The sequence below is a fragment of the Rosa chinensis genome, chromosome 6, assembly GCF_002994745.2.
Source record: "Rosa chinensis cultivar Old Blush chromosome 6, RchiOBHm-V2, whole genome shotgun sequence".
NCBI lineage: Eukaryota > Viridiplantae > Streptophyta > Magnoliopsida > Rosales > Rosaceae > Rosa > Rosa chinensis.
The window spans coordinates 43,215,684-43,230,167 of record NC_037093.1 but is presented as its reverse complement, the minus strand read 5'-3'; the positions used below and the strand labels follow the sequence as shown (position 1 = coordinate 43,230,167).

The window sequence follows — 14,484 nt, the reverse complement described above, 5'->3', positions numbered from 1 at the left end:
CTCAAATCAAATGCAGGCAATCTAAATCATAAAAAGCTGAAAGATGGAAACAGTAAAAAAAAAACACATATACAGATGTGATATTGAGGTCACCCATGGGGGAAGACTTCCGGATAAATAGTTCTAATACAAATCTCTGCACATAAAAGTCCAGCAGTGTACCGTGAAAAAATGGGTATCCTTGAGGCCAGCAAATCTTCTCAACTTCTCCAATCAGTTTTTCCAGCTGGTTGATTATCCTGATATCCCATTTATCCACATAAACAAAATTCCATCAGACAAAAACATTCAAGACCTGCAACATGCAAGGCTAAAGATTGAAACTTTAAAAACAAAATAACATGGATTTGAAACTCTGATCCAGGAAATCAAGCGATTCACCCACAAAATTATGGAGCAGAAGAAAACGATAACCATAGAGAGAGAGAGAGAGAGAGATCAGAGATTAGGGTTTCTAACCTGATAGAAAAGCGCCACACACAGAAAAAGGGGACAGGAAGAAGAGGCAAAGAGAAAGCTAGGGTTTTAATCGGAGCAAATTTACTATATACCAAAGATGAGTAACTGTTCCTCAACACTGTTCTCCCTATTTGAAGTGACGCTTTTGCCCCTGGTCTTTTTTGTCAAATACGCTGTGTCATTGGTGTAGTGCGTTGTTAGAGCAAGTTCACCGGTTGGGTCACCGGATCACTTACTATTCATTGCTTTTTAGTGTATATTTTCATTCTCTGGGTCACGAAATACACTGTGCTCGTGACCCAGGGCACGAAATATACTGTGCTCGTGACCCAGAGGGTGAAATTAACACTAAAAAGCAGTGAATAGTAGGTGACCTAGTGACCCAACGGGTGAACTTGCTCTTATTCGACAGTGGCTATTGTGAGGTTGGCTTTTTGCAATCGTAGGGAGTAGAGCAGAGGAAGGCGATAGAAGGCTAGAAGCTATTAAATCGTTGGGATCATCACGGGAAGAGATTGGTTTCTGTTCGGTTTGGATAAGTGGTCGACTGTTGGTTGCTGTTGTTTGTTGTGGAATTTGTGATTTGAGTAATTGGCTGAAAGAGCTTGGAGGTGAGATTTTGATGTTTCGGCGATTTGAAAATTTCTAGATGTTTGAGTTTTCATTGGGGTTTTTGCGGTCGTTGCTTTTGAATTGATATGGGTTTCATGTTTCATGTCGATTTGAAAAATTTTGGTCTTCAATTAATATGGTTTCGATTTTTTTGGGTGATTTGTTTGTTTTGGGGTGCTGATGATTATTTTGTTTTGATTTTGTAGGTTCTATGCAAAGGAGAGTCTCAATTGTTTTTCTGCCATGGTTCCTGTATCTATTATTTGCTATTGGTTTCGTGTTCTATTGTTATTCAGGTATGGAGTCAATTGTGTTGTTGTTGTTGTGGTATAATGAACATTGTGATCAATGATTATTAGTGTAGTTATCACAGATGAAAGGATATGTGGTATGAAAGTGAAATTTCTGTGTATAATTCCATTCTTCTTGCTGTTTTATCGATTTTCGTAGGTGAATTGAGTGTAATAGATTCTTCGTATGCATACACATGTGTTATCTGTCATGATGCTTAGAAATTACTTCTCAAAATGATAGAGCCTCTTCTGGAAGAAGTTTTACGACTCAGATTAGTCAACAAACTATTTATAACACATTTCTGCTGCATAATAGATAATTATATACCAAACTTTGTATCAATCCAACTTATTTATAAATTTTTTATTAATTTAACTATCAATGGTAATTCAAAAACCAAAGGAATTTATACATTGTTAAAGTGCATACTATAATTAAAAGAAGGCTACAATAAAATCATAAACTTTATTTCCTTCTCTGTTCTGTTTTCTCATTTATAAGAAATAGACAAATCTGGTTCTGTATAGCTGTAGGTTTTCCTACAATGTTTCAAAATAAATAGGTTCTGGAGTTTAACATTCTTATGTTAGCATCCTAATGTCAGATTCCTTAAAGCAGAAAAAGGTCAATACCAATAACGAAAAAAAAAAAAAAAAAAGGTAAATTGAAGAAAGTAAATCAAGCCAGCATTCAGTTACCCCTGTTTCACTTGCCAGGAATAGTGTACCTTCATTCTTACATTTCATATGTTACTGATTAAATTTGATTGTTTGCTGACATTCTCTGTCATCTGCTTTCAGATTGGAGAAGCTTTTCTGGATCCTAAATCACTATCATCATTCTGAACTGGAAATGATATACTATATTGGTAAATACATGTATCCCTACTTTACATTATTGATCTTATAAATGTTGCAAATTTTTTGTCTTGGATTTTGTTTGAAACTGATTAGTTTTAGTTGAATTGGGTATGTTCTGTCATTCTCAAATACTTGGTTGTAATAATGGGTTTCTGATTCTTAAGTATCTTTTCAGTTTATTTTGGTAAAGAAAATTAGAAAAAAAATGGATTCTATTGGAGAACAAAATTTCCCTACTGCTTTTCCATTGTGGTTTGTCAATCAAGTAAATCAAGATGGTATGTTTCTGTTGTTTAGATTCTCGATTTCCATTTAATGTTTAAGTGACCTTAGTGGGAACAATTACAATAGTTGATTTGAGTTCTATACATGTATTCATACATGTTAACAAAACATGAGAAAGTATTCTGAATTCAAGTTCCATTATAGTGGCAAACAAAATACTTAGATCAGGTAATTCTTCTAATTCTTGCTCTGTATGCTTTTGAATCTGGGTATTGTTTGTGTTTTCTATCAGTAAGTAATTCACTCCCTGCTTCTTTAATTTCTTCATTTGGCATAAACTGTGCTCCTCTTTTTCAGCTGAAATCTGTTTTATGTATAAATTTGATGAATTTAACTCTGAAGGTTTTTTTTTTTTTTGGTGGCCACTTCTATTATTCTGGAATTTAATCTTGATTTCCTCGAATGTTCTTCATCTTTTCAGTTTCTGGGTTTACTTCCTATACAATAATATCTATGTATTGTGTGAACTTCACAATTGAAATTTAGATAGAGTAATAGAGTCAAAGATGTAGATGCAAGTTTCTTTTCTACCTTGATGTTAGACCTCCCCCACCCCCTTCACAAAAAAAAAAAAAAAAAAAAAAAACAGAAAGAATGTAACTCATATTTTGCTTCAATAAGGTACAAAACATCACTCAATTGTTTCTTCATTGTTTTATAGGATGAGTATTTCAAAGCTTATTATGCTGCTTTAAGAAAAATACGAGAAGAAGAAGCAGCAAAGAGTCGTCAGGTTGGCATGAAGTCAAAACTTTGAAGATGAAAAGCAAGATAAGGTTGACTGTGAAGAGGCTCCAGTTGCAGGTTCATGTCATTATTTGACAAATTATGTTCAATTCCACTTGATGTTTGATTCGAATTGTCAACCTCCTTTTGTCGAAGAACAATGAAAAAGGCCAGTTGATATATACTTTCTTATATCAAATATCAAATGTGATGGATTCTTCTTTAATGTGCTTGAATATTGTTGTGTTGCACAATGGTCTTATTGGCATCATTTTTTTTTCCAGTATTTTTCCCTACTCATTTGACAAGGTCTCCTTTGTAATACACACCCCAGAAACATTGGTATCTTGCTGGTCATTAGATGATTTGAATTGAGGGAATATTGTTGGGCTGGAAATGGAGGTAATCCTATAAAAGAGCGCAGCTGAACTTCATATCCTGTAACTAAGCATATAAACATGATATAGTATATCCCTAAATTAATTCACAATTAGCTAGATATACATGGATAGTGTATGTATGTATGTAAATTTATGTCACACAAAAGTTCACATGGTTAGTTTCAACTAATTCTGTGTCAATATATGCAATCTCAGATGCATGAGAGCTTTCCAACTATTGACAAAAGGACATGCAATTCTCAAAAAGAGGCTCAAGGCTTATTTTCAGGTGATGATTGATGCCGCTCAACTTTAGTTTTTTATTTTGGTGTATATATTGAAATTTAATTGTGCTACATGAATAACGTTTATACACGTCTCCCGAACAGAATAAGGACAAGTATGATGTTAGAGATTCGTATGAGCAGAAAGCTAAGGAGAGTTCAAAGTCGATTAGTAACTAGAGGCCGAGCTTGAACTTGAACTTCAGAGGTTAAATGTCACAACTTTTACAATTTCAATTGTTCTCTGCCTGTTTATGCTGCTCATTTTATCAAATTTCTAATTCGTACAGTTCACTATTTATGCAATATACTGAATGAGAATTAAAGTAAATTCCAGTACTTTCTATAGTTTTTTACATTCTGTATATCTGAGTTGCTTATAATTTGCTCGCAAGTTGATTTTTAGAAAATGCTTTAAAATTTATACAGCACATATATACTGTTCAAATAATATATCATTGTTCAATTACAACATATATCCTCCTTTAAACATTTTAATCATACTTGAGTAAACAGTTCTTTCTTTCTTTCTTTCATTTTTTTCAATATTGTTTATAAATTTAGTTCAACACAGATTCTACATTTGACTATATTCTAACAAAATATATACATCACAGGAAGAGATTGTCTATTGCAGCACTTCAATCCGCAAATTTCCAACACATAATGGTTGGTGGTATAAAGGATGGGCAAGCTGTTTCCGACAACTAAAAGTAAAGGAAAATAGCGGTGAACTCATTTGTGTACACCATGGCATACGGACACCTCATCCCTGGTAAAATAATTAAACTCTTTTATCTCTATCTCCCACTATTTTTTTAATTTTGAAGTTCATTGAACTTTGCAGCAATCAACTCATGAGTTCCTTGCTATGTTTTGTATATAAATTCAAATATAATTAGATTATGTTAATTCACCAGAATTCATTGCTATATTTTCTGATTCCTTCTGTTTTTTCCTCTGTATTTTTTCTTGTATGTAAACATTTCATATCTGAATCAACTAAAACTGTTCCTCAATAAATTAATACCACAGGAAGGTAGCCAACTTAATGAGTTTTAAATTTTGTTTTTAGTTATGAAATTTAAGGAGTTACACTAATTTCACTAAAATCTGAACACTGTATCTCTCTATTGAATTATTGGATGTGATTTGGATTTACATTTTGGCTGTTCATTGGTTTTGCTAAGACTTTGTGATTGTGTTATATTAACCAAAAAAGTTTCGCTCTTTTGTGTGAGCTGAGATTGAATAATGAGTTTGTATTCTTTGAATGCATGAGGTAAACAATACACCTCTGATTTGAAGGGTTTAAGTGATTAAAAATCTGATCATTTTCAGGGATAGGTTTTCAAAATTGAAATGACATGTGACATTCTTGCTGAACTTTTTCAGTTCTGTTCATGCTTATGATATTGATGATACTCTTTATGAGTTTTATTTACAATGATTTCAAGAAACTTTTGTTCTTGGTGAGTTCATTGCTTCTATTAAGCTTTTGTGGTTTTCAACTAAATATTTTATACCTTACTGTTATACTATTAGTATTTCTTAATTTTGTAACAATGAATGATATTAAAAATCTATTATACTATACATTGCAGTTGGTTTTTCTTTTCCACTCAACTTATTCTCAAAACAATCATAACAAAATAAATAATAATAAAAAATAATAAATAACTTTTCTGCTTTACATGCAGTTACAGAGTCCACATGACCATTGAGGATGCTGATAATCAAGCAACAGTTATGCTGATCGGAAAACAAGCAGAACAATTCTTTGGAAGCAGGGCAGCTGCAGCTGCAACTACAGCAACTATTCTTTTTGTACAAGTGCAATCAACCAATTCGTTGGAGAGTATGTTGTACAGCTCCCAACTGGAGCAATGACTTTTTTTCAACAGACTCCAGTAACAACTTTTGCTAACCAACTCCAACATCTTCCGCAGCTGCAACCCAAACAATCACCTTTTCAACAATCGGAGCACTTACTATATTGAACAACCTCAAGCAGCAGCTTTTGTTAGATTAACTTATAACATTTTTGTATAGCTAGTAAGATTGTACCAGTTCCAATTCAATGCACTTGAACTAAAATGTAAAGTATGTAAAAACTGTTTCACAATTTCAGTAATATATAATAATTTCCTTTTTGTATTTCATTAGTCTAATTTGTTGATAAGAACAAATTCTGCAGCAAATTCGCCGCAACAAAGCGTGGGTAGCTTTTCTAGTTACTAATATACGAAAGGTCGGTTTACTATTCACACTTGTTCATTGGGTGTGAAAAAGGTGGTTTTGCCCTTGCCTTTGCTTTACAATTTCACGCTGCCAATGCCATCGTGTTTTTTTTTACCTCCACTAACCTTTCCAGAAGTTCCACAACTTCCAGACTGCTACCGACCTACATCTACAGACAGAGAGGAACGATCCAGCGAGGGATAGAGAGCAATCCAGAGAGATAGACAGAGATAGTCAGGAAAGGGGATTTTCACCTCATCATCTGTGCACGAAGTTAGTTCTTTCTGAGCCGATTTGCCTTTTAATTTCTGGGCTATTAGTTCTTTCTTCTTTTCACCGAAGACCCTAGACCCTATTTCTTGACTTCATTTCTGCTTCTGACTCCATTTTTAACAGTTTAGTTTATCTTTATTTCAGGATAATGGTGTTTGGGTTGTTGATCTGCTGCAGCTAAACCAATCGTGCTTGGGTTTTGAAGATAATCGTGCTAGATCAACCAGGTGAGGGGTTCATTTGATTGAGTTTGTTTAAAATTCAGCTGGCCTTCTGCTCCTCTTCACGAAATCAAGGTTCAATTTTTATATGCTTTTGCTTATTATTGGTTATGTATCAAAATGGGGCTAATTGCGTTGTTTCCAGTACTGGATTTTGAATTTTGATCAAGAATTTTGATATTCTAGGAAAAGACATTCAGTTTCTCTTGGACTAAGTTAACAAATGCAACTAGGCTATACCATATCTCTTGCTTTAGAATGGATCTGCTGGTAGTTTTATTCCGCAGAAGAACAGGAAAATAAGAAAAGCACGTGATTAAAAGCTCTTGAAGGGTTTTCTTTTTGGTCTAAATGATGAGGGAATTATACCTATTTATGAGCCATGGTTGGGTTTTTTAAGTCTAAATTTTGGAACATTATGTCAAAGCTGTGGGTTTGAACCGACCCAACATTAATTTATGCAGTTAATACTGAAAGCAAAATCTGGCTCTCAGTTTACTTTTGGTCACTTTGACCAACTCGATCTCATCGTTATGAACATGTTGTATCTTCAAGTGTATTAGTTGCCAATACTATATGCAGTAGTATGTAGGTTAGGATATGTGTGGCCCAAATTGTTATGATCGTGTGTTATGTTAGTATTCTCTTATCAGATTGTGGATCTAGACCACAATTAGGTCAATTCTGACCTTCATGTGTGGTTTAATTAGTTCACTGCTTAATTAGCGCTTTGACAAGAAAAGGCATAGATCTATTTTGAACTACGATGCCCGCCAACATTATTATTCTTTGTTAGCTCTAATGACACCATTTTTTTTCTTCCAGATTTTCATACGTATATTTGGTCAATTTGGATTTGTATTTGAGTTTGATTTGATTTGATTTTTTTGTTCGAATTTACCGAATCACATTTTCAAGTTTGAATTTTGATCACCTACTTGATGCCCCATGGTTTGTTGTGAATTGATGAATTTGGTATTTCAGATGTGTGTTTGTGATGCTCGAATTTCTAGGGTGCTTAGAGTTCTTTGTGATCCATTTTGATCACCTACTTGAAAAATTACCTCTCATGCTTTCTTCATTACCTCATTAAGGTGCTGGACTCCCTTACAGATGTATACAACCATGTAACGTTCACAACCGACCTAACTAATGATCTAAAAGTCTTTAGGTTACTTTCTAAACTTAGTCTATCATAAGCTACTGTAGATAAATAAACTTTTGTTCGTCTGCCTTCATTGAATTTAGTTGCAATGACTTGGGGGGAAAGGAAATGTCTATGGTAAAAATGAGATTTAAGTATAGGCTCCAAGTATTCCAGAAAACCCAATTAGTCATGATGACATAATAATCATAAGATGCATACCTGTTTGCCCATTATCTAGGCACATAATAAATTCGTAATTACTGAAAGCTACTATTTGATTTGAAAGCTTGGTTCTTCTGAGCAATTTATATTTGACTGATCGCAGATGGAGGTTCTGGGCAGTTGGTTGGGCTGATTGAGGAAAAAGGTCAAACTGCAGACACCAAAAATCCATGGGTGAAGGTAGTCGGATCAAGTATATTTCCTTCCAGAAGAGGAATTTGAACTGGAATCCTCCACACTGTTTGTTAAAATCTCCACTATTATTATCTTTTAGCAATAGAGTAAGAAACTTGCGTATGCTGGTGCATTCTAGCTCTACAAATTAATTTGTTACTCAGCCAAAAGTCCATTATGCATGTGCTTATCCTTTAAAGATGATTAGAACAATCTTATCCACTTCCTTCACTATGGAGTTCTTACTGGGATTAGTGCATATATACTTTGGGTTTTTTTTATTTTTTTATATGGGTCCAGGGCAGAAATAAAATAAATCTAAGAGCTGTAGAAATTGGAGAAAACAATGTTCTAGCTATTGCTATAATTTTACATGGTAGGCTCAATTGTTTAATGTTTGATTCAAGATAATTCGCCAAATGTGCATTGTGAAATTCGATGATCAAGTAGCTTCCACTGTAGGGATTGAACTACAATCTGGATCAAATTTGAGTGATATTGGTGGGAGTTCAGGTTGGGAATGATACACATGCTGAACCTGAGAAATAGAATAAAATCTGGATCAAATTTTTTTATTACAGAACCTCTTTTTTTGCATCTGATGTACTGTTATTTCTTCATTCTTAGATCAAAAGATTATATTTAGAATACATACTTATTCTTTTTCATGTTTGATGAAGCTCATCTTTGTATTCCATGTTCAGTGGGTAATCTGAGTGTTAAAAAAGAAAATTTCCAATATGATCAGAATTAGTTTACATTTAATAAAATTTCATAGCTGTTTTGAACTTTTTTTAAGTACATTTCTATATAAGTACATTAGGTTCCCTCCTTCCTGCAATACTTGATGTTGTGATAGAATGCCTTGGTAGAATTTCTGAAATCTGCAATAATTTAAACTCAATAATTTTAGGTATAGGAAACTGTCTCTTAAATTGTTAGCAACAACAAATCCCGCGGCAAAGCGCGGGTACCATTGCTAGTTACTAATATACGAAACGTCGGTTTACTATTCACACCTGTTCATTGGGTGTGGAAAAGGCGGTTTTTCCCTTGCCTTTCTGAGCAAGGGCAAAACTACGAAGTTAGTTCTTTCTTAGCCGATTTACCTTTTAATTTATGGGCTGTTAGTTCTTTCTGCTTTTCACCGAAGACCCTAGACCCTATTTCTTGACTTCATTTCTGCTTCTGACTCCATTTTTAACAGTTTAGTTTATCTTTGTTTTAGGATAATTGTATTTGGGTTGGTGATCTACTGCAGCTAAACCAATTGTGCTTGGGTTTTGAAGATAATCGTGCTAGATCAACCAGGTGAGGGGTTCATTTGATTGAGTTTTGTTTAAAATTCAGCTGGCCTTCTGCTCCTCTTCACGAAATCAAGGTTCAATTTTTATATGCTTATGCTTATTGGTTATGTATCAAAAGGGTGCTAATTGCGTTGTTTCCAGTACTGGATTTTGAATTTTGATCAAGAATTTTGATATTCTAGGATGTCATCTGGGTTTTGAATTTTGATCAAGAATTGATATTCTAGGAAAAGACATTCAGTTTCTCTTGGAGTGAGTCAACAAATGCAACTAGGCTATACCATATCTCTTGCTTTAGAATGGATCTGTTGGTAGTTTTATTCCGCAGGAGAACAGGAAAATAAGAAAAGCAGGTGATTAAAAGCTCTTGAACGGTTTTCTTTTTGGTCTAAACGATGAGGGAATAATACCTATTTATGAGCCATGGTTGGGTTTTTAAAGTCTAAATTTTGGAACATTATGTCAAAGTTGTGGGTTTGCACCGACCCAACATTAATTTATACAGTTAATACTGAAAGCAAAATCTGGCCCTCAGTTTGCTTATGGTCACTTTAACGAACTCGATCTCATCATTATGAACATGTTGTATCTTCAAGTGTATTAGTTGCCAATACTATATGCAGTAGTATGTAGGTTAGGATATGTGTGGCCCAAATTGTTATGATCGTGTGTTATGTTAGTATTCTCTTATCAGATTGTGCATCTAGACCACGATTAGGTCAATTCTGACCTTCATGTGTGGTTTAATTAGTTCACTGCTTAATTAGCACTTTGACAAGAAAAGGCATAGATCTATTTTGAACTACAATGCCCGCCGACATTATTATTCTTTGTTAGCTCTAATGACACCATTTTTTTTTTCCAGATTTTCATACGTATATTTGGTCGATTTGGATTTGTATTTGAGTTTGATTTGATTTGATTCTTTTTGTTCAAATTTACCGAATGGCATTTTCAAGTTTGAATTTTGATCACCTAGTTGATGCCCCATGGTTTGTTGTGAATTGATGAATTTGGTATTTCAGATGTGTATATTTGTGATGCTCGAATTTCTAGGGTTCTTAGAGTTCTTTGTGATCCATTTTGATCACCTACTAACTAATAATCTAAAAGTCTTTAGGTTACTTTCTAAACTTAGTCTATCATAAGCTACTGTAGATAAATAAAATTTTGTTCGTCTGCCTTCATTAAATTTAGTTGCAATGACTTGGGAGGAAAGGAAATGTCTATGGTAAAAATGAGATTTAAGTATAGGCTCCAAGTATTCCAGAAAACCCAATTAGTCATGATGACATAATAATCATAAGATGCATACCTGTTTGCCCATTATCTAGGCACATAATAAATTCGTAATTACTGAAAGCTACTATTTGATTTGAAAGCTTGGTTCTTCTGAGCAATTTATATTTGACTGATCGCAGATGGAGGTTCTGGGCAGTTGGTTGGGCTGATTGAGGAAAAAGGTCAAACTGCAGACACCAAAAATCCATGGGTGAAGGTAGTCTGATCAAGTATATTTCCTTCCAGAAGAGGAATTTGAACTGGAATCCTCCACACTGTTTGTTAAAATCTCCACTATTATTATCTTTTAGCAATAGAGTAAGAAACTTGCATATGCTGGTGCATTCTAGCTCTACAAATTAATTTGTTACTCAGCCAAAAGTCCATTATGCATGTGCTTATCCTTTAAAGATGATTAGAACAATCTTATCCACTTCCTTCACTATGGAGTTCTTACTGGGATTAGTGCATATATACTTTGGGTTTTTTTTTATTTTTTTATATGGGTCCAGGGCAGAAATGAAATAAATCTAAGAGCTGCAGAAATTGGAGAAAACAATGTTCTAGCTATTGCTATAATTTTACATGGTAGGCTCAATTGTTTAATGTTTGATTCAGGATAATTCGCCAAATGTGCATTGTGAAATTCGATGATCAAGTAGCTTCCACTGCAGGGATTGAACTACAATCTGGATCAAATTTGAGTGATATTGGTGGGAGTTCAGGTTGGGAATGATACACATGCTGAACTTGAGAAACAGAATAAAATCTGGATCAAATTTTTTTTATTACAGAACCTCTTTTTTTGCATCAGATGTACTGTTATTTCTTCATTCTTAGATCAAAAGATTATATTAAGAATACATACTTATTCTTTTTCATGTTTGATGAAGCTCATCTTTGTATTCCATGTTCAGTGGGTAATCTGAGTGTTAAAAAAGAAAATTTCCAATATGATCAGAATTAGTTTATATTTAATAAAATTTCATAGCTGTTTTGATCCTTTTTTAAGTACATTTCTATATAAGTACATTAGGTTCCCTCCTTCCTGCAATACTTGATGTTTTGATTGAATGCCTTAGTAGAATGTTCTGAAAACTGCAATAATTTAAACTCAAAACAATTTTAGGGTTAGGAAACTGTCTCTTAAATTGTTAGCAAGAACAAATCCCGCGGCAAAGCGCGGGTACCATTGCTAGTGAATATATACAAAAGATGAGTTCTTCGCTGTCTCAGCACCACACCATAAGAAGTTGAAAACCACAGGAAGACTGGAGCCCACTTATGTTATTGTTAAATGTTATTATAATGTGTTTGGCTCTGTTTAGAGTGGATGCGGTAATAGCAAAACCCCTATTCCACCCAATCCCCACTGATGTACAGTGGGAACAAAAATTATATCACTGATGTCAAAGATTGGTGTGATACTGTTTGAAATTTTTTTTTGTCTATTAAAGAGGTGCTATTGGGGAGATTTATAGTAGTGTTAATCAACTACCCAGGAAATGCTTTGGTTCTTTCTCAAATGAAAGTTAAAAGCACGAATTTACGTCCACTAATTTTGTAACACATTAGGGACCTTCACATCACTCTCCATTAGAAATTAGCCCTACATAGAACAGTTGGGAGTTTGACGTTGTTGAAGTCTTTGTATGGGTCGCCATCCCAGTTACCTGGACCATCCAATATTCTAGAATTTCTTAAGGCAGTCCCCAGTCACCATGCTCATTTTCTTGTTGTACATATTGAAGCTTATAAAATGATAAAATGAATGGTCTCCATCGTGTTCCATTGGGGAACCATAAAGCTCTACCATCATTTCCAAGGGTTGCTTTATGGTTTTCTTTTCCATTGTCTAATACAAAAGTTTTCAATATTAATTTGCCTACCTGGAAATAGCTCACACTGCTTTTAGTCAAAAGAAATTAATATGTTCTGATACAAGAAAATTAATATGTTGTACCGGAAAAAAGAAGAGGGAATTAATATGCGTAAATTGCCATATATTTTTTGAAGAAGCAGAACAGATCACACACACTTTTATACACACACACTCACTCAAATAATTGATCGAAGGATCGATTCCTACGTGTGTTTTTTTTTATCAATAAAGTAACCATTCATTAAACTGGGGAAAAGTTACAACCAACTGAATCGATCTTAATCGATTCAATAAGCCATTCCGGCCCATATTCAATACAATACAAATTTTCATTCTCATTCAAGATGAACTTGGCAAGACTATGAGCAACTTTGTTGCATTCCCTAGGTTGGAAAACAACCTCAGTGATGCAGCAACGTTTCATCAAAGACTTGATCTCCTCTATCAGAAAACCTTCCTCACCCCAAGATTGATTCAAAGTATTAACCAACCTAGCAACTTCAGTGCTATCCACTTCCACAACTAAAGGAAGGATTCTCATCTCAAAAGCAAACCACAAGCCAGCCTTTAGGGCCAATAACTCAGTTGCCAATGGGGAGAAAGATCCAAAAATTGGTTGAGCAAAAGCTCCCATTAGATCTCCCTGATCATTTCGCAAAACCGCTCCAAGACCCCTTTTTCCTCTTTGGTTGTCAATAGCTCCATCAGTATTGAGTTTGAAGACGCCATATGGGGGAGGTTGCCAAGAACAATTTCTGTTGACCTTTTCCACTCTTGTGGTGCTATTAGCTTCCTTGAACTCCGAAAGAAGGGCAGATGCTCTAGAAAGAGTATTGCTGGGATTTTGAGGACTTATAGTGCCATACTTACTGTTGTTTCTTATGTTCCAAAGTTGCCAGGTTACAAAAGCAAAAAGCTCCAGCTCAATCATTGAGTCATTACGCATTAGTAGATTGCACCAACTAGAAAAAGTTTTAAGTTTCTTCCCCAGATCCTGCCATTTAGAGCACTTCCAGACTTTTTGGCTTTCGTGGCACTCCCACAGGGCATGATAAGTGGTTTCAAACTGAGCACCACATCTGAAACAGCAGGGGTTATCACCGATCTTCCTTTGGTAGAGGTTTTGAGCGCAGGGGAGGATATCGTGAATCGCTCTCCAGAGGAACATTTTGATTTTGTTTGGGACTTGAAGACTCCAGATTGTCTTCCAAAATTTCCTTTTTGTATCAATATTTGAACATTCTCCTCTGTTCGATAAATTCTTTTGCACCTCCATAGCAACCTTATAACCTGTCTTCACAGTGTATTTTCCATTCTTTTCAAAAAACCAGCTCCAGTGATCTTGACTATCTCTCCCACCGGTTGGTATACCAGAGATTAGGTCAGCTTCTTCCTTGAAAAAAGAGTTATAAATCAGAGGCAAGTTCCAGCCACCGCTTGGTAGAAGAAGATCACTCACAGTAGCAAGAGGGTGGAGGACTTTCGGACTCCATATTTTGAATAGGGTAGGTCTTGGGATCCACTTATCAATGTAAATTCTTGTTGTAGTCCCATTTCCAATCCTTCGAATGCATCCTCTTTCAATAAGTTCTCTCCCCCAAATAATGGATCGCCAAACAAATGAGGGGTTGCTTCCAATAGTTGCCTGCAAGAAAGTTGTGTTAGGAAAATATCGAGCCTTGAGGACTCGCCCCACCAAAGAGTTTGGGAATTCAATCAATCTCCAAGCTTGTTTCCCCACCATAGCTTGATTGAAGTTTCCAAACTCCCTGAAACCTAGACCTCCCACATCTTTTGCTTCACAAAGCCACTCCCAATTTTTCCAATGAACTCCTT

General features: G+C 34.9%; 1 long non-coding RNA gene across 2 annotated transcripts; it reads left to right on the top strand.

Moving 5' to 3' along the window:
* Nucleotides 1-1,202: 1,202 nt before the first annotated feature.
* Nucleotides 1,203-5,765, top strand: LOC112173599. Of its 2 annotated transcripts, XR_005801971.1 has the most exons (8): nt 1,203-1,367; nt 2,166-2,233; nt 3,172-3,314; nt 3,521-3,638; nt 3,833-3,905; nt 4,006-4,108; nt 4,518-4,675; nt 5,601-5,765. It is a non-coding gene; the product is annotated as an uncharacterized LOC112173599 (long non-coding RNA). The 2 variants fall into 2 exon arrangements; XR_002925612.2 differs by lacking the exon at nt 3,521-3,638 and having other exon boundaries at nt 1,216-1,367.
* The last annotated feature ends 8,719 nt before the right edge of the window (nt 5,766-14,484 follow it).